This window comes from Epinephelus fuscoguttatus, linkage group LG1 (genome assembly GCF_011397635.1).
Source record: "Epinephelus fuscoguttatus linkage group LG1, E.fuscoguttatus.final_Chr_v1".
Lineage (NCBI taxonomy): Eukaryota > Metazoa > Chordata > Actinopteri > Perciformes > Serranidae > Epinephelus > Epinephelus fuscoguttatus.
In genome coordinates this window covers 19353622-19375275 of record NC_064752.1, presented here as the reverse complement: position 1 = coordinate 19375275, position 21654 = coordinate 19353622, and the positions used below count along the sequence as shown (strand labels likewise).

At 40.8% G+C, this 21654-nt stretch overlaps 1 protein-coding gene across 12 annotated transcripts in view; it reads left to right on the top strand.

Moving 5' to 3' along the window:
- Window positions 1-1295: 1295 nt before the first annotated feature.
- The window catches only part of LOC125893723 (R3H domain-containing protein 2), a 79690-nt gene continuing 59331 nt past the window's right edge, over window positions 1296-21654 (top strand). For 11 of the 12 annotated variants that reach the window (XM_049584874.1, XM_049585492.1, XM_049585184.1 and 8 more), the window contains exons 1-2: window positions 1296-1574; window positions 1941-1993. The gene's annotated coding sequence lies outside the window, so the exon portion shown is untranslated. Of the gene's footprint in view, window positions 1575-1940; window positions 1994-8073; window positions 8488-21654 lie in introns of those variants that run through there. The other variant, XM_049584716.1, reaches the window with a different exon arrangement.

The following is a 21654-nucleotide window of genomic DNA, read 5'->3' as shown; positions in this document are numbered from 1 at the left end:
ATATTTTTGTGGTCAATTTGTACATTTTCTGCATTAATTTATAGTGTAAATGTCTTCCTTTTTTTTTTTTTTTTTTTTTAAATAAAAGTCCTCTGCAACTTTCATGTTTTTATTGTGTTCCCTGACCCCAAATCTACACTTATGGGCTTTTATGTGGCCTTTTGCACTGCAAATCTGCTGAAATGGTGTGCCCTTGATATAGGATAATAGGATACAGGTCTTCAGCACACATGCTGACACAGTGTCTATGTTTATACCTATAATAATGTCCATAATGTCATAAAGTGTAAAGGGTACAAAGTCAGTTTGTAAGAACTTCGTATCAATAAAGCTACTGTAATTATTGGTGTGAATAATCACACTATATACAAACATTCTGAATGTAACAGGTTGCTATTGAGTTACAGACTACCATTTCATAAACCTGGATAAGGGGCCCTACATCTATGCACCCCAGAAAAAAATGACTTTTTAAAATCATTTAAAAGGTATTTAACACATAATGTGTAATAATGTGTTAAAAGGTGCCCTATCACAACATGTGTTAACATAAAATAGGACATTTTTTCATGTGTAGTCTTCCGCATGGACATATATAAGACAACCTCTACTGACAATAAAGTTTTTTCAGAGATTGTCCTTAACTACAGAAGTATATAATTAAAACATACAAGTTATACCAGTGGCACTTACATATTTTTGCCTAAGGGTTAAATAGTAGGTTGAGCGACATGGTGTTACTGTGGCATAGAAGTACTTGCCTGCCCACATGTGGGGAACTTCTGGTACTACAGCAAATTTAACCAGATATATTGGTAACTATAGATAATGTGTAAGATATAAGTGTACAAATTAAAGACAAAAATATAGGCTATTTCAGTCAACAAACATTTAATTGTGAACTTAAGGAAGGATGAAAATGAGTTGAAAACTTATAATAATTCAGTGTTAGGCTGATGATGTTAGTATAAAGTATGCATTTTTGATTTTTTTTTTTTATATATTTATTAGACCTAGTATGGGGGAGATAGTGTGTGGGAGAATGTGCTTTTCCAAGATTTTGCAGTGGTTTAACATTTAAAATGTCAATTGCCTCCCAACTACAGAGGAGTACTGTCAAAACTGGAGAAAAAAATGACACATTGAAAACATATGTTAAAATGCAACATTAAAATAAAAGAATATTTGATGTTGACAGTTTTGTATTTGTGGCCAGTAACGGAAGATAATCCAACTTTACAGTATCCTGAACGTCTCCCTGCGAATGTGAAGTACGCCGCTGACGTAAACTGTCGGTGAGGGGGAAAAAAAGTGACGCTGACACACACATACAAGCCGGAGCCGAGAAGGGGGAATAGCGTTTTGTTTCTTTTTTCTTTAATTTGTCTCCTTTTATTCTTTGGCCTTTCTGTTGTTATTTCGCTGTGTTCCTGTGACGGATCCGACTGCCCTGCTCCTCAGCGCTTGCTATCCACCGTTAACGTTCATGCCGCTCTCCCCTCACGCGGCGCTATTTTGACAGTCGGGGTCGCAGTGAACCAACTCAAGCTAGCAGCTCCATTATATTAGCATTGGTAAGTCATTCGGAAAGCTAGCTCACCGTTCCAGCTAGCACCACCTATTTTGGGACCTGACAGTGCTAGTACAGGTTTAAAACAAGGCTCGTCTTACTGTAAACGTATGCTACTTTGTTGGCTAACCGCTTGCAATATAAACGCTGTGTTTTGTTAACGTAGTGTTGCTAGCGTACACTGAAAAGAAAAGGCTAGCTAGCAGGCTAACGTTAGCTAGGTGGCTAGGTGCTGTAGGTGGCTAATTATACTCGCCGGAGGAAGCAGGCTAATGCCGTGAGCTAGCTATTGTTAGCGTGTGGGCAAGCTAATATTTTCAGTCAACTGCACAGCCACGGCTCTGACCATACTACCATCTGTTCTCTACAGACACAACTTGAAGGATTCTCCACACGGACTTGCGACACACGGCCAGCAAAACGGTGAGCTGAACCTTTAAGATGACTTGAGACAACTTAGAATCGATGATCCATGATTTTTGGTCATATATATATATATATACACACAACGTGACGTTAAGCACCATCTTTAAAGTCCGCGTTCTCCATGCCTGACACGAGATGGCCATGTTAACATTTTATATATCTAATCTTAGCAGGGAGACGTTACTGAAACTCGGTGAATGAATGCGTGACTGAAGTGACTGAGGATGAAGGAAATAGCTTGTTATTTGGTTGAATTTGAATGAAGTGGTTGGAAATTGTCTGTATGTTAGCAGTTCTCTGCAATCACGCTTGAAGCCCACCTTAGCTGGTGACAACAAGGTGCTATTTATGCCATTACACCCTGGCGTGCATGTGTTTGTGTCCACTGATGGTCAGAAAGGACAGCAAACAAGGTGTAGATGAAGCAACAAATAGCCACAAGTTTTAAACCCATCATTTATGTTCATGGTTTAATGTTATGAGGCTAAATAAAAGTGAGCTGATTTAGTGATCAATTAAAAACAAACTACACTATTAGGCTGTGCTTATTGCACATGGCATTGAAGTGTGTTTTGTGTAATGCCTTCCTTAACTTTCTTAGATATCCTCCAAACTAAGGTAATATCAATCATCCTAGGCCTTGGCTCAGTAAGGAATAATTCTTATTGACTTAATGAGATCAAATAGAAACCTTTCACTCATTTTGTTCTCCAATCCATAGTTTGTAAAACATATGGTTGAGGGTAATTATAATAAGAAGTAGGTTTTTTTGATTAAAACTTCACAAATGGCCGCCTTGGCTTTAGCTCAGCATTTTGATACTTGAACTGAAAATAGATGGCAGGACTGTTGTGTCAAACTAGGTGGGATCACAGCACAGACTGTCAGAGCTGTGATTCAAACATCTGCTCTGGGAAAACAGCATGTGTGTCAGAAAACATAAATATTCATAATTGGCATCGGCCAGTCACGTGATGCAGATAATTGGCGAGTTGCAGGCAAGGACTGCCAGTAGAGTCACATTTGATGTTGAGATTGTCTTGAAAATGTCACAGTTTGCCTGGTCCTTTGTAGACAGATTAAATGAGATTGAGGACATGTGAAGGAGGTACCCCTTCTGAGTATTTCTGGTGTAAAGCATTGGTATACACAGTGATTATTTTTGTCCCAGATGCGACTCCATTACTTTTTTCCACATTTATACATTAGGCACCTATCTTTCCTAAATAATTCTGAATCAAACTGCTGGTGTAAGGGTAGTATCATTGAGAAAAGGCTTCTCCATAGTAAGATCTGATGGAGGTGAGTCACTGAATCAACAGTCTGCTGTTGCTAAGGCCAGCAATGAGAAAGATGGCGTATCCTGTCTCCCTGTCAACATGTTCTTCCCCCTCGTACCCTGCAACTTGCAAATCTCGATGTTGCATTACTTATTAAAATGAGAAGCATCAATAGATCATAGAAACTGAAAATTTTGGTGGACAAGTGTAAGAATTGAGGAAGAGATTTCGTGAGTGTGCTTATTCTTTTTTTGGGGGGAGGGGGACTGCACATGACTACAAACAATTCCCTGTTCATACACCAGTAGATGTGAGTGTATGTGTTGGATGTCGCTTACTTGCTTTTACTTTGTTTACTTCCTACCGTCAAATCTTTATACAAGCTAAGATGTATGATCAAGGTAAAAGTGATTTTAATACTGTATTTTACGGGGTGACGCAATTGAAATAGGCAGCTATTATCCGATAAGACATCATCTGTTTTCTCTGTTTGTATTTGTCAGCGAGGTATCCATATCTTCTTCTGTCTCTGAATCTCTGTTTGCAGTAGCATAAGCAGAAGAGTGGCTTTTTCTAGAGAGATTTGAAGAGCTATTTATAGATCTCTGCCAGAGCACCAAGCGTGGTGCTGTTGCTGCTGCTCCTATCTCTCTCTTCTCTTAACCACTCCTGCTTCTGTTTCTCTGTCTCTCTCCATCTTCATTTGCTCTCTCTTCTTTTCCTGTTCTCTTTGTTTGCTGAGCTCCCTTCCTCTTGATGTCTTTCTCCGACTCTGTCACTGCTTTTCAACCCTCTGTTTCCATATCTTTCCTTCATTGCATGCTTTGATGTAAATTATTGATCAGAGCAGAAGGGAGGTGACTGGTTGCATGGCCGTAAGCCTGGCCTTAGACTGGGTATAGCTGCCTGACTGACTTCAGTGTAATTGCTGCAAAGCTGGAGGGTTTTCGCATGATAGTTCAAAGGGAAAGAAAACAGAAATACATCACATGTTGAAATTCACCATCAGATTGTAGGATCCAAGCTGGGGTTGAGAAAGTGTCTGTTTTGGCAGCAAATGTGCTTGAAAGAATATCTGTTGACTTAAGAGTAGCTTCAGTTGTGGGCCCCAATAACCCTTATTCAACTCCATGCTATATCATAAGTCAAACTGGTTATGTCCAAACACTGTTGTACTTAGTAAAGCCCTGCCTTGGCCTGTTTGTATGCTTGCTGTGTAAATAATAACCATTTCCCGAGTGTTTCCTTTTAACTTTACCTAGGTTACATGCTGTGTGTAGAGACTGCAACATCTTGTGATTGTATCCACAAACGGTTTATCTGTGGTATCTTTGGCAACTGATCCTTGCTCAGCTCCTCCCCTTTCTCCTTCATGCTTTCTAAGCCCTTCGCTGTCTTCTCTTACTGTCCTGTGAAAGAAGCTCTCTGGCTGCCCAAATGCAGAAGAAGCTGCTGGACTTGGTTTGAGGCATTAGGTGGCATTAGTGCAGCCCATCCCCTTTATCCCAGTCATGTGGTCAACCTGAGACAACCCTTTTTTTTCCAGGGCCATGCTAGGATTGCGGAATCATTGGTTGGTCTCTTGTCTTACCTTGGCTAAGCAAGGATAGAAGGTCAGTTGTGTGGTAAACATTTGTCCCTGCATTTCCTATACAGTACTTTTGTTGTGCAAGATCTGCAGAATTTGACTGTGGATTTGAACCAATGACTTTCTTGCCGTGAGGGTGGCTGTGCTAACCACTAAGCCACAATGTTGCACCTATGCTTAACCCTATGGGCCCTAGGCGTTTTTGGGGTAGTTTTACTGCCTTTACTTTTAAGCTCAGGCACATGTCCCCCTCAATGTATATGGTGACCACGGCCCTGTCATGTATGCATAATTAGGCTACAGTTGTCTGGGTGCGCAATGGTGAAGTGGCTGGTCTTGTCATACAAAGTTTGATGGAGTGTCAACTGGACAATATGGAGATATTTGCATCTTGAAAGCCGGACTACAAATGTGGATAGACAGGGAGAAACACACGCAAGCCTAAGACGTGGTAAGATATGATATTCCTCACTATATGAAGTGACTGATAACAAGATCTGTATAATGGATTGTAAAGAAATTCGTCAGGTTTTTATTTTGTAGACAACTAATCTGGATTTATAGGATGATGGGATGACAGCACAATGATGTGTGTGGTATCAGTGGAAAGCTCTGCTTCTGCGCTTTCATGCGATATGTGTGGCATTTCTGTGCGAGCCTGCATTCGCGAGTACTCCATCCAAGAGTAATGTGTGTGCAGAGCTGTATGAAAGCTCTGTTATACATCATTTTAGTGTTACTTTATCATTGTTTTTCGCTGTGAAAACATTGGACTACCGACAAGTGCTTGGCCTTGTCGGAAACTTACAATTCCGCTGTTTCATGTGATGCGTGGCTTCTTGCTATGACGCACGGTCGTGGAGAAAATCAATAGAGAAGAACAGGTGTGAATTTGGACGCACTATGTGTCGTTCGGGCCCATAGGGTTAATGCAAGCAACTTAAAGTGAACTGTACTCTATATTCAAAAACAGAGTAAACATACACAATTTATATCAGCCTGGAAAGATATAACATGAACAACTCTATTCTAAAGCTGAAAGAGAACATTGCCTTGCTTATTGTCAAACGTCTAACCTAAGATTTGCTTCGTAATGCAAGTGGCAGACTAACACTTTGTGCTACTACAGGGATGTAGACCTGTTTTCTGCCTAAAATTGTAGCACTATAGAGCAGCATAAAAATTAGAAAATGTATATGCAGATTGCTAAGTTGCAGTTAAGGTTTGCACATACTGGGGTGCCATCTACTTTTGTCTAGCGGTTAGGCATATAACACGTGTGGCAGACTAGAGTTGTTGCACAAGTGGTTTTCCATACAGCGGAAACGATAAAAGGTGACACTTGGTTTGTGAGTTTTGAACTGCAGCAACCACCTGTTGATTGTACCTTTACATCTAATGAGCTCTTGAGGGCTCTTTATTATTTAATTGCTTCCTTCTATCATATCTAAAACAGATCTGCAAAAAAAAAAGTAGGATTATAGGATTATTCAGTGAATAGAGGAGTTTGCAGTTGCTAACATTGACTAAGGCTACAGGAAGCTGTTGCTGTTTCAACGTAAAAGCCAGCTTGTTGGAGAGATATATTCTGCACCTAAACGCACATTAACATCACCTGCTGTTTCATGTATGGCTGATAGTTTGAAAATGTTGCTACACATTCAGACTTTACCATTATTACAACAACTAACTTTCGTCCTGCAAAGGTCTGACTCTTTGACTGGCAGCATATGATTTGACTCTGGGGTGAGTAATGGTTTGAATCATCAACATCAGGGGGCAGGTTGAATTAGAAGCCTATTCATAAGCACGCTAAGATATTCTGAGTGCTTCCTGTTCCATTTTACTTAATTCCTTAGAAGCCAATCACTTCAGCTATGAATTGCCATGGTGTCATTATGAAAAACTTGTACATGGGTACCTGGATACTTTTGGCAGGTTTCTACTGGTCTACCGAGACTGCTACAAGACAACAGAAGATGTGCTATCACCTGAAAAGAGAAATGGTTGATGTACAGTAGGCTTTAGCATGGAACAGATTATGCATTTTTGAAGCAATGACCAGTGTCAATGCTGGCAGATGGGACAGTGACGTGTTCTGTTGTGGCATGTCCACCTGTGCTGAGGAGTATCGAGAAAATAACAGGCCTAGCTGTTTTCATGCAGTTTGTACTCTGGTGTGTTTTGGACTGAACACTTGCATACTAGTTAAGGCCTAAGTATAACCATCCATCTGATTACCTTGCACACTTAATAGATACAGTGTTGAGGTGGTTTATTAGTCATGCTGGTTACAGTTATTGCCAAAAATCCACATCTGCTAATTTAACTGTCAAAGATTTGCCTGGTCACTGCTATTTGAATGTAATTCAAACACTGTCTAACTCAGCCACATGTTCAAATTCTGCCCCCAAGCCAGGTTACAGGCTGTCAACTCAAGAGCTTAACCATCTATGAGACAGACATCCCAGGACTTATGCTACCTTACCTAGAGTTCCCCGCTGACGTCTCCTTTGATGCTGAACTTTTGACTGCCTCTTTTCCACTGCGTCTTTCAGCTGCCGTTTGCAGTGAGGGGGCTGCAGGGAGAAGATGCAAATATGTCGTCTTGTGGGATTAAGGTTTTTCCGAGCTAATGAGGTGGTTTCATTATTTTCCCCCCACCATCTTTCCTTCAAAACCCCTTGTTTTTATTATTTATTTTTTGAACGTTGCAGTAGTGCTCTGTTTCACCAGCAGCTGTCAGTACTTTGAGCTCATTCAGTTTGTCCAGACACAGGCTACGGATAATGATTGCATATATTCCCATGAAATGGAGATTTATGAAAGGTGACTAGAGTGTGCCTGGATTCTGTCTTGTGCATGCCTGTGGATGCAGGCCTATGTCCTCTTTTTGCAAAAAATAAAAACACCAAACCATAAGTTGTAGTTGGAAAGAATAAAAGTATTTACTATAACATCTCACATAAGCACCCTGCCATTGTATCAAGTGACATTTTGGCTGATCCAAGCAGCCCTTTAAACAGCTGGGCTTCTTGCGAGCCCTGGTTTGGCTGTCATTGCAATTATATTGTTACACAGAGGCAGAGCAAACAAGATATGTAAGAGAGAGCAGGAGAGAGAATCCACACGAAAGGGAGGGTTGGAGGAGAAGGGAGCGGTGCAAACTGTGCGCATGATAGCATAAGAGCAGTAGGGAGAGAGAGAGAGGGAGAGGGAGCCAGCCAGCAAGCACGGTTTTCTGTTTCCCTGTAGTGCGTGTGCTTCATTCAGAAAAAGAGAGGGGGCAGTCGAAAAAAGAGTTGTCTGTCCATTTCCCTGAAACCCATTAACAAAACAGAGCTGTTGGTACCTACTGACAGGGAGGAAGAGAGCTTGCGTGAAGACGAAGAAAGTAGAATGACAGACATAAACACCCCCGAAACTGAGCTATTTACATGCTGCAGGAAATGGAATTCATTCATCTGAACTACTTAGCGAGCATAAAACTAATGTCAGCGTTGTCTCGGTCCAGAGCTGCTGCTGCTGCTTCTGCCGCTGCTTCTCCTGCAATAATGTGCTTTTATCTGTGAGGCACCTGATCCGACTTGGCTGAAGATCCACAGAGCTGAACTCTAAATACAGTAAGCATGTGCTTCGTGTGTGTGTGTGTGTGTCTTTGTCAGTGGGTGTTGATAATTTGTAGGTGAGATATAGCGTGTTCATGTCACTTCACAATTCTGTGATATTTGGTTTAACGTGCACCCATTGCCGCCGTTGTAATTGCCGCTTAACTTGGCACTTTTCATTGTCGCTCTTTGTAAAGTTCCAGCAGCAGTTTATTTAATTATGCGTTAGTAAAAGTGCACAAGTCATATAATGGGGAGATAATTTCATATACTGTGCATAACATTTCTACCCATCTAAGTGCAACTCATTTTATCAGTGTGTTTAAGCTGTAAGAAGAACCCTGATTGCTTTTATGTAGATGGATTTTACACAGTACATGCTGAAGGATGCTCATGGTCAATTTATGTTTCTATATTTTTCTACGGACGCACACTGAACGTGTTTAGTGAGGCAAATGCTGAGGTAATACGGAATTCCCTTCCACTGTGTCCCTCTGTGGGAGGAGGGAGGGTGGAGGTGGCCTGGTGGGGGTGGAGAGTCACCGAGAAGTAGGCGTCACTCTGCAACACTGTCATACTGAGGAGGGAGGGAGGGGTGCAGTTAAAAAGGACAACCTATGGGCTTACATAAGGCTGCATGTGGGAAGTTCTGTGTTATGAGACCCTTTAGTTTGTCCTCAATGATCCTCTCGGCTTCAGCGTGCAGCAATGGGTAATGATAACGACCGTTTATGAATGCAGCAGAAATTGGAAATCTCCTTTTGATCTCTAAAGACAATGTATATTTACACAGTCTGTGTTTTCCCCCTTTATTTGTGGAACACAATGTGCAGGAATAGCAGAAGAATAGAGGGGAGGTGAGAGGGAGAGGCAGCACAAGCGTGAGAGAAAGCACAACAGCAGAGCCCTCTTGAATAAAAAATCTGCCGCTATTAATAGCAAGCTGTCCTCATGGCCTCAGCACTGTTTCAGGTTTAGAGGACCTGGCTTTTCGCTCTCTTTTCCTGTTCTGATGGTTAAAGCCCTGCAAAATCATACTCACATTCCTCCTCATGGCTTCTTCCTTTTTATTCTTTTTTTTGTTCACTCAGCCCAGATCTGTCTTGTGTGCTGGATATGGGCTGTTTATGTAATGACTGCCTGTTTGTGTATGTGTGTGCACATCTTTTGGCATTATAATAAATCAAGATGCATCAGTGTCCATAGCAATGCACCCTAATTCAACTAGCTTGATGTTGGCTCATAAAACGACAATGATCCCATGATTCTACCCTCTTGTCAATTAGAAATGCAAAAGACAGACAACAACCACAGCAACCCCCAAATTAGATAGAAGCTGCCCATCTGGTGTCAGGTTGCCAGAGCTAATGCTTTTTTCCTCCTGATGTCTGTTAGGCTACATGTTTGCTTCTTCCTTGAGCAAGAACATGTGTGAACAGCTGAAGTAGCTAAAGCTAGCTGCTCAGCCCCGACTGACATGTCCATATTAACTTGTGCGCATCCTCGTCTGTACATATGACCATTACCTGTGTTGTTTGTTTGTTTGTGACTTTGGAGTTCTGCTCCCCAGGTAGCTGGGGCTCCCGCAGGCTCACTCCTGCATACTAATTGCCAATGCGTGGGAAAAAGACTGAGTATGAAAGAGAGGAAGCACGAGAGGGAGAGGAAGAGAGGCAAAAAAATCAATAGCAACCCCTGGAGTAACTGCCGCTGTAATTGCCTTTAAGTCAGAAGGTTCACACTTTCTCATCCTGAGATTTTTTTTTTGATAGTCACCCTTTTTGTTAAGGTTTACAAACACAGAGGATGGTGGCAGAATGAAAACTTCCATACTTACTTTCAAAGTGCTGTCCTTTCTCATAGCCTCCATATTTGTCTCTTATTTTAAACTTTTTTGCTTCCTCAATGTCTACTATCACATTTAATGGTGTTATGCATGTCTTTGTGTGTCTTGCATGCTTCTTTAAATCCCAGTGCCTTCATTTTGTCAGCACAATACCATCAGTTTTCTCTCTTCAGATTTGGAAGTCTACAGCAATGCCAAATCATGTAGTGAACACAAAGCAGATGTTACACGATGAGCATTGTTGGAGGAAAGCCTGTGATCTGAGATTTTCTTTGCCAACAACTGCTTCTCTGTAATTGCTGTGCATGTGACCATACATAACTTGAAACTTGAAACATGTAGATAGCAAGCTAATAAAAAACCTCTACCTGAGAGTCTTTCAGGCTAGTGTGATTAAGTGCAAATGATACTGTGATGCAAATTAGGCCTGCACAATCTTGTATTAGCCTTATGCTCAGATGAGACTGGCAAAGAGACATACCCACTTGTTGATTCTCAAGAGAGACGGACTGAGGGAGCAGCAGAGGGAAAGACGGATATTAGGAAGAGGCTTCTGAAGCCAACAGATGATCTTTTCAAACAGTAATCAATAAGTAAATGATAAAAGAATATAGAGGAGGACGGAGAACATGCCGTGCTTCGCCAGAACAAGTTTAGGAGTGGTTGTTTCTGACGTAATTAAAAGATTATGACGATAGATTGAGAGGCTGACGGACAGAGAGAAAGCAAGAAAAACGGGAAGAAGGTGGAGACAGATAAATTGCTATCCTTAGGCAGGTGGAGCTACTGGGAGTGGTTGGCTTTTACAGGTAAACAGATGGCATAGCACAGCAAGGCGCTGACCTGCCACCGCTGTCAGGTCAGCTACATGATCTAGCGACTCGCTGCCGTGTGCAGTTTGTCTAATTAACACTACCTCCTAACCTGTGCTGAGTTGCCAGTGCCATACAAACTCTCTCACACATAAAAGGGGTGAGGAGACTGAATGACAACAATGGCAACACATTTTTAATACAAAATGTAAAGAGTTTCTTAATTTGACATGCATAGTGTACTTGTGAGAAAAATGCTCATTTGCTGAAGCTCAATAATCATAGTAAATGAAAGAGTTGTTTATTATTTGAGGACTTGTGGCCTCTGTCAATCCTCTTTCGCATTAGAGTGTGTTGCAGGCTCTTGACATTTTGATCCACACAAGTAGGAGGTTGGCTAGATAAGGATCAACACAGCTGTATTCAAATATAGTCTTACTTAGTTGAGCTCACACGTTTATCAAACCGTCTACAGTATGCATGTTATTTTATGTCCACAGCTCCTACAGCCAACAGCAGGCTTGTCATCATCCCCCTATTTTTCTATTTTAGCACAGCGTCGTCATGGTTGGAACACTGCAGCCGCCCGATGTCTGGTGTAATGGTAATACAAAAAGGACAGAGGCCATGTTTTATCTGTCTGCGCTGACTTACTGTTATGGTTCCCACTGTTTCAGCTTTTAATGTCCTCTATGATGCTTGTGACAGAGACATCTTATTTGGGGTGTGTGTTTGATTTATAGACCCTGACCTGCGGGTCTTTGGCCTATGGGATTTGAGGAGACTATATTTAGCTGGCTAGGTGCCTGGGGAGCAAAGGAGGGAGGAGAAACGCTGAAGAGCAGTTGAAGGGGGATGCTGGGTGGTAGACTGAGCTGAGTGTTGGTTGGCTCGATGGATGTCTAAATGGCTGGCATGTTGCCTTCCTGCTGGCCATTCTGGAGTGCACAAGCCACATTGTAAGAGACCACACTTTCTGCTGGCCCAACAGAGACAGCCTGGCCGTTTGACTGGCTGGATGCCTGACTTCCGGGTTATGCTGGCTGGCTGGCAGCACTCGATTCTCCATCACTGTTTTGGCATGGCAGTGTGGCCAGCCAGCTGTCATTAAGTGTGGCTGTGGCAAATGGAGGTGTTTGTGCAGATCATAGAGGACATCGGTCACCATCTGGCACCATCCAGCTGTTGGTCAGTGCATTATTTAACATTTTCTCAGGTTATAGCTAAGAGCATCTTTTTCATCATGTCAGTAGAAGTTCCACTCAGTCTCTTAGGGGGTGTTCAGTCCAAAAATAGCAGAGCGTCAGAAAACAACGCAAGCAGCTGTGTTGTTGTGGGTGTGCTGCAACAGGCACCAGTGGAAAAGTGACATACTACCCAGGATTTCCAGTTTGAGTAAAACATCTATTCGTATGAAGGCTAATCAGGTACCAAAACACTGCACACTGAAGTTTTTAATACAACAAAAAAAAGTCACACACACAGAGTCCTCAAAGACGCTTTACATAGAGTAGAATTTTAAAAAAAAAACGAAACCGCAGTAAATTCTTTATTGTAGCCATTAAAATAAAAGACTAAAATTGAGGAATAAAAAGCAGGTTCACTGAACTAGATGAAGGGCTGTGTATATAACATGCTACCAGCTTTTAACAGTTCAAACATAGTGATTATTTATGAGTATAGAGTGTGATTGCTATGATGACTGTGTTGGCACTTATTTCAATAGAAGACAGAGTAGTTGTGCACACATCCAGTCCTGCTTTAGGTCAGGTGCTGGATAATGGGGGTCCATGCAGAATGAAGAAGAAAATCCGCACACTGAATTAGAGCTCCCAGTAAGTTTTTAATGACTAAAAAAGCAACGTTTCGACCCAAACGGTCTTTCTCAGGCAACTTCAAAAGAAATGGTCTTTTAAAGTACCATTTGGGTTGAAACGTTGCTTTTTTAGTCATTAAAAACTTACTGGGAGCTCTAATTTAGTGTGCGGATTTTCTACTTATTTCAATATCAACAGAAAAAACTGTACTTGAATCTACACAGTGTAGATCTTCTGTCACTACAGGTCTTTCAGTCAGTATTATAACACAAGACTGACTTTGACGTTATGCAGTAGCGTGGGATCATGGGAGTTGTCTTCATTGTTAAACAACCACCACTGCCGATGAAAATCTATCAGACATGACTCAGGCAGAAATCATTTTCACAGATTTAAGTTTTATTCACGTCACATTTAGTCATACTAATCTAATGAAATAGCTGCTAGTGATGTTAGCTAACACAATGTTAACTTGCTAACTTAGCAATAGCATTAGATGAGTCAAATACCCATACACTGTTCAGCTACTGTAGCTAATGTTGTGTGGCGAATTAAATTGTGCTGTCATCAGTGATCAAAACAAGTCACACAATAGCAGCAATGAAGCAGCAACTCCCATGCTCTGCAAGGTTAAATTACTATTTCTGTCAAAGGGGTCTGGCGGCTTTCAAGAGAGCAATATAACCTCTTCAGTGGGGTAGCAGCACAATGTACTCCAGCCCTTAAAATAAAGTGGCCCACCTAAAAAAATCCATATTAGTTTAAGTGTACACTATATTAAGAATATTGTCACTGCTTTACCTTACTGTCAGAAAGCCCTTTCTAACAGAGAAATGAAGCCGCTATCTATCCTCTCTTTAACGCCACCAGACTCATTTGACAAAAGCAGTAATTTACCTTGCAAAGCACAGGAGCTGCTGGTCTACCGCATCCTCAGTTGGTGAGTTTGTTTGTGTTATTGTATGACTCACCAAAGTAACGCAGTAACATAATAATGTTGTATGTGTGCATTAGCTTAGTAGCTGGCATGACCCAGCTGTCATAGAAGCCATATAATGTCATATCAATAAATAAGGTCTCTACTCGATTGCTGTTTTGCAAAATAGCATGCAATTAACGCAAAAAATGTTAAAATTGAAAAATGTTACAGACTATATCTTTAACAAAAGTGGATCATGTCAGAAGTAACAACAAAATTATAATAGGTTATGTTGCTCTCCTTGCTCCATGCATTTTAAGAGTTATGGTTGAGATCTAAGTTGTGAGAAGTTTGATAGTGTATGCAGAGGAACCCTTGATTGTGCGTAGTAGCATCTGACTCCACTCATCCAGCCCTTTAAAGATGCACTGATACTGCGTCAATCTGTTCCTTGAGCTTCTTTTTTTCTTTTTTGCTGCCCCCAGTAGGTCATCCATCAAACCTGACTATGCCACAGCATGTGAATCAGTCATGGGAATTGATTGAGCCTGTACTGATCTACAGTCTACAGTATTGAAGAGTGGGCAATTCACAACAGTGTCCTAGTGCGGCTAATCATTTTGTTAACGGAGCTTTGAAATTTCGTTTTGTGCAGATGCTGCCAGTGTTGTTCAATTAGCTGTATTTAAAATGCAGTGGAATTTAAAGGCAAAATTTAGAACCAAAGTCTTCTAGTACTCTTAAAGGTTCAGATGATGGGAAGCTAAAGGAGCTTAGTGCACCAGCTGGGCGTACGCCTGGGTGTAACGTTACGCCTGACTTGGAACTCAAAGTTACGGCCAACTTGAGGTTATGACTAGTGCACCATTTAGACTCAAGCCCTGTGTGTGCTGCACCTGGGTGTAACTGTCATGGCTAGAATAGAGCTGGCTTAAGGTGGAAAACCAGACCAAACCATGGTAATGATAACGGGAAAAATAATGATCACCCAGCCAGGAAAGACAGAGTGTCTAGTTTACAGAATAAATAACAAAAGGGCGTTAATATGAAAGAGTTGTCTGTGATTGTACAAACCTTCTGTACATCTATTTAAATAGTTTATTGAGAGGTTTCCCTTTGGCAGTCAAGCCCTGTTTGGGTTAACTGAAGATCTCTGTATCGGAGGGGAATCCCTGAGGTGCTGATTGTTTCAGATTTTATACAAATGTGGCCTTTCACAAAAAATCTTTACCTTTTTCTCGACCTCCTCAAATGTTGCAGCTCGCCATTGCAATTGTTAATGAATGTACTGGTGGTCGATTTCCAAGCTGATAGTTATTGTTTGTTTGTGTTAGTGTTGTGTAATTCAGATTTATTTTAAATGATGAATTGATTTTTTTTCTTCTTTCGGTTATGTAAGAATGCACTTTGTATAGAAATGTGTCGCTTGGCAGTGATTTTGCTTTGTGGCCGGTCAGGCTTGGTGCACAAAATTGGGTGTAGCTAAGACCAGTGTAAGAATTAAGACCTATTTCTCAACTACGGGTTCCAGGTCATTACATTTCTGTATTGTAAAATATCTAACTGTCCCATTCTTATAAGGAACCCCTGGTTTTCTTTTAATAAACCCAGTACCAGTACCCAGTAACAACTGGTGCCAAGATATGTGAACAACCAATGACACATCCCCCCCAGTGACATGGGAGGTGGTGCCAATCAGAGTCTGGAGCTCATTCCAGGACGCCATCACTATCGTCACTGATGACATCAGTGAATTCACTGAGTCTGTGGTGAATTTAATTTGTAAAACAACAAAAGCAACTGTGCCCAGAACTACAAATTAAATCATTCCACAATCTGTAACCATGAATTACCAGAACTGTCCAGGGCGCCATAAACACACACATTACAGCTAGTTTGGAAACAAAGCAGCAGCCTACAATGTAACAAGAGGGAGAAAAAAATAAGCTTAATTGTAATGCACAGGTTGAAGGAGCCAAGGGGATCACATTTCACCAGAGCTGTACCTTGAATAACTTAATGTGACAATTTAATGATTGATTAATTAATAATATAATCATGGCAGTATTTAGAAAAGTTGGAAGGAAGTTGTTCTGGTGGGCTCGAGGGTTTTGGCCCAATGTACAGGTATGTTGAAGGACATTAAAATAAATAAATAAATATATGAATGTGTTTAAAAGTACTCAAAGGTTAGTGAGTGGTAATTCATATAAAGCTTGTGCAGCATTATGTAAATGTAGTCAAAAAAAGAACCACCCCAATTTAACATAGCCTATTAATAAACAAAACCCCAAGTCGAATGCTTAAAAACTGTTGAAGGAAACATTTCTTAGTGTCATAGTGTCAGATCAAGGATCATTTTGACCACTCAGACAAAATGAGGGCAACAGGACAGTGGAATAGGGATTAAGACACAAGCAACTATAGATAGGAACAGGGTGTGGGACATGATTTTGTCTGGAACGCGAAACAGCTTGGAGCATTGGATTTCTGTCTCCAAGATACAGATTCATCCCACGAGCATCTGCATTCAGATAGGCAGCAAAGTGAAATTTTGATAAGCTTTATATGTGGGAAACTGACCACTGTTTTGCGGAAGTGTTCAATCGCTGTGTGCATTGAAGTTGGCTTGAACAGCTTGTGTTTAGTGTTTAACGGATCAGACATACTGATTTCAAACTTGCCAGGGACTCCAGCTGCTTCTTTATCTTCCTCCAGGCTTTTTTCATCCTTTCACTGTTCATTCATGAAATCTTACAAATTAGGGAAATGGCAGATTTTCTCTACAGGTTGAAACAGTTAAAGCTGACTTTATAGTCATATGTGATGCATTCACATTTTTGCTTTGTATAGTACTGTGCAACATAAAGACAAGACTACCAGAAGAAAGGAGTGGGATTTCTCTGGGTGTGCTCAGAGAGCAAACAGGAGACTGGGAGTGGAGTGATTACAAAATGCTGTGAGGGGGAGCAGAAACTGCTGCTGCTCCAGTCTGCTCTCAAACTGGAAAGGACAGAAAATAATAGATAATGGAAAAGAGATACAGCCAGAAAGAGATTGTAACAGTGTCCAACAGAAATGGACACTTAGAGACTAGACTAAGAGGTCTGAGAAAGTTGTACAGTGAGTTGTATTGGCTGTAGCTTACCCGAGGGCAAGTCATTGGCCTTACAAATGTGTGACCTGAAGGAAGCTGCCTAACGGGGTGATGAAATATGCATCATAAGCTAGAGGCGGTGCCACTCAGCAAAAGACCATCAGCTAAAAAGAGAAGGGAGAAGGAGACGGCTTGAGACATCCAGAGTACAGAGGAGAGATGGTGCCAATAATATAGTGTGGTGGTTTAAGCTTGATTTTTGCTCCTGCAGTCATCGGTGGTTCTTCCCTCAGGACTCTGTCAGGCCAGGGCTTTCCTTATTGACAAATCCACCTTGACTGGTCATTTGAAATGTATGTTACAGTTCTACTTCAGGTAGTGTGATTCTGCAGTAAGGTCTATTTTAATCTTTCTACAGTAGTATTTGTGGCGACAGTATAGAACCTGTTTTATTTTGAATCATTGAAGTGGTTTGTGTCGTCAGTCTGTCTTGGCTATGATGCTGCTCCTATACATGATATTTTACTTGCCTGGCAGAGATGTCGCATCAGTTCAAATCTGCATAAACGGTATGTGGCACTTGGTGTGGCAAATTAAAAAAGTGTGGAAACTACAGCCAATCAACTGTAACTGACATTGTGCTGGTCAAGTTTTAGGGTGCATCTACAAATCACATGCACAGGTGTAACTGATTTGCTAATGCCTGTACATAGATTAGATACAAATTAAATGAAAGTTTCTGTATTTCATCTGTTGCTTTCTCCTTGAAGAAATTAGTTATCAGTGCTCTTAAGCAGGGGTTTATACTTCTGTGTTCAACCGAGTACCCTACACCATAGTCTACGCTGTCACCTGATGTGCACCTCCACGTAAATGTTCTACAGAAACAAAGCTTTTATTTAGTATTATTAAATTGTGAAGACAATAAAGCCCCCATAAAATAACATTTTAAGTTTTGTCTGTGGTTTATCCTGGCTTCATGTGAGTAATGAAAACATCAGTTAGCTGCTAGGCTAATTTATGCAATGGAAAATGTCAGGCCTGTGCTATTAACGTTAGCATGTTTATGTGGGGAAATGTGTCCAGCAAAAGACAATTGTTTTGTCTGTGAACCATGTGAGTTATAAAGGAGCTGAATGATGTACTTTATAATAATATTTTTGCTATAAAGCCATGTTGAATGTGTGTTTTAGGTGTGTTAGTTGAATCAAGTAAACTTAACAGCACCTCAGTAGCATAGAAACCCCCCCACCAACTAGCGTTTCAGAGGTGTAATTGCAGAGCGACAGAAAAAAACATGCACAAGTATTAATATTCACAACGGTGTAGTCTCTACGTAGAGCCTACGTTCAACTATAAATCAGATTTTATGGGGTATTGGCACTTACTTTCATGCATTGAAACAAAAATCTGTTGTTATGACCAGTTGACCTAAAATTTATGATCAATTAACCTAAAATGTATTATCATTTTATTTTAGGTAACAACACTTAGGTTAAATATGAATATGGATAAAATTCAAAATTTATTGCATCATTATCTTTGCTATTATGTTGTTCACTCATGTATTCATGGTCGTATGTTAAAAAGTTAAACTCATGTTTATCGCATTCAACACACTGCCTGCGCAGGCTATCTGCCCAGCAGGATTTGTCCGTCATGCTGCGGCCAACAAAATAAGGTTGGAGTGTACTTGAGCATGTATCACAGCAGCAGTCCATTATTATGATGCTTCCAGTAAAGTTTTTGGGTTAACCTCAAACATTAAGACTGGTGTCCTGTGCTTTACCGCCCCATATCAGCTAGCTTTAGCCTGAAAAGCTAGCTGAGTCGAATAAACCTGGGTCAGTGCTTAGGAATGATGCTCCCTGATGTGTGCAGACTTCACCTTGCATATATACATATATGTCTGTGATGGAAGGGTAGTTTCTTTCTATGTGCTGAGGGCTACTTCCTTATTCTGGAGGTCTGGTCTTGTGTCTGTGAGCTCAATCTGTTTAGTTCAAGGTTCAGCTCCAGCAGACCTGATAGTTAGTCACTGCTCTCATCAGGACGGAGTGGAACAGAACTGTCTGCAGTCAGTGTGTGAGGGGAGTCATCGCCAATCTGCACATTTTAAATAACTGTGTGTGCGAATGACTCACATTCTGATCACTGTGTAAGCCCCATTAAGTCTGTGTGCCTGTGTGTACATCTGCAAGTCCTGTTTGGTTGCATGTGTGTATGTTTGTTGTGTCTGTGCGATGGAGCTGTGTTCAGTCTATAAGTAACCCACGAGGCTGCTATGTGTTTTGTGTGTGTGTCTGTGTGCTGTTTTATTTGTGTTTACCCAGTGATAAATACACTGGGCCTTGTAATTGGGGAAAGGAGGGGGGTCGTGAGAGAGAAAGGGAGAGAAAAATATGGGGGTGTTGAGGGATATGGCTGCTTTTCTCTTGGTGACAGAGCCTGTTGCCATGGAGCTGGTCCTCCCATTGGTGGAAGTCTGGTCCAATCGCTTAACAGCACAGATTGTTTCATCATTGAGAAGTTTTTCCTCTCTTCCTGTCTCACTAGCCACCCCTTGCTCCTCCATCTTTCTCTCTTCTCTTTTTTTCTCTCTCCTCTCTCTCTTCCTCTGCCCCCCTTCTCATCACAGTAAAAGAAACTGATAAATTACATAAGGTTTATAATGAGTGCAGGAGCTGCCACCCAATTTCATTTTGACACAGTTATTCATTTTACATCAGCAGCTCAAGTTGATCAGGCAAAATCTTTCACAGATCTCCTCACTGTACTTGAGGAGACAGGCAAATCCAACATTCAGTTATTTATGTATTTCTCGGGCAGCTAAGAAATTATTTTAAATAATGTGACTGGCCAGGCAGTATAGGCGGCCAGATAACCATCTTTTGGACAGGCAAACTTTCATGTTAGTAGCTGGTTAGGGATATCACAAGGAGGAAAATTTCCTACCGGTTAATAAACTCATGACAGCGGTGGTTTTATGGATTACACTTTTTTTATTACACACATTTTTTAATAAAAGATATTCATCGATGACGCTCAAAATCTGTCTAGTGCTTACTTTGATCTTTAGATCTTTCCCTTCGAACCAACAGATCAGGAACAATTGGTGTGGCTGTGGCAGGGCCTGCTTTTCTTTATTATACTATTGAAAACATTTTTTTTTTATCTTTTTGGCTGTGGCTCAGGATTGGCAGTGGCGCCCTCTCCCTCTTCTCTCACAGGGTGCGCTTCCCACCGCGGATGACTCCTTATTCCTCTATTATCCTCTTGGTCTCCTCAAAATTCAGGTCATCATCCCCCTGGTAGCATGGGTCCATGAACATTGCCTTGCACAGGTCCTGGCTTGCTTATGGTAGAGCTCTGCTCTGTGACTGCTGCTGCTGCTGCTGCTGCTGCTGCTGTATAATGCAGACACTTTCAGTTTAAAATTTTAGTGTCTGTCGACTGAAGTATTGATAGTATAGAGTATTTTACAAATGATGAACATAGGCGCTAATGGGCTATGAGAAAATGAAGTAAATGGGTTTTATTTCTATTCTTACATAAAACAAAATGGTGGGGGTTGTGGGCAAGTAATGTAATTGATGTATGCCTGAACACCACTTCACACCAACTGCCGTGAAAACCCTAGTATCAAGTACAATGATCGAACAAGTATCGATGTTTTATATTTTAAGACGAAATGTTATTGTACATCCTTAGCAGTGTATTTTTGATTGATGCTCTCTTGGTTTGTTGTCAGATCATTCAGCACAATCCTGTGAACTGTCTCAGCTTTCAAGAAACATGAAATGTACTTGTTACAGAACACTATTTCATTTGAAGATTTTCTCATCTCAGCAATTTAAGTTAAGCCTTCCAAGTTTTACAAGAATGTAAAATTTGACCACAATTAATATGAATATCTTTTTTTATTCCTAGGCACAAATAAAAACTTCATATGCAGGCTGCATACTTTCCCTGAAAACTTGGAACCTGTCCACAGTAGTAAAGAGTAATTTATGTGATGGTTGAATTATATTGTGTGCTTCTCTTTGATTATGTAAAGGTGTACTATAATGAACCCGTTGTTTAGCTAAATTCAATAGAAGATGTCTTTATTACAGGTCTTGTGCTATTAAAACATCTATGGCAGTATCCATTCTGCAAGGTGGAACTGGAATGTACTCTGGTGGTGTCATTAACACACTCCCTGAGTGCTCCCTCTTGATAGACACAGTGATGAGAAGATGCCTTTGAGGCTCAGCGTATTGGTCATTTCATTGACCATTGATGGAACCAAAATAGAACTGCATTAAGGAACAGGGATTCCCTGGCTATTTAGATGCTCAGATTAAAAGTTGCTAAAGGGTTCATTTTTTGGCCTTGATAACCTCATATTATGTATTTTGTGGTGATGTTGCAAGTGGTTTTATGAAATTCTCCGTGTCATTCAGTGCTGCAGCCACAGGTCAATGGTCCTTGATTATCATAATCATCCTTCAATACAGAAAAAAAAGTTTCCCACAACAGAATGTAACCTTTAATTTGGTACAAACACAATGTGTATTTCAGCTCTGTTATCAGACAAATGTATTTTATTTGTTTTTGACATCACCAACGGGGTTTCTTCGTTGTGACTCATTTTTTGTCTTCAGTTGTTCCTCTGAAGCATTTTCTTTTGCTGTGGTTGTTCACACGTT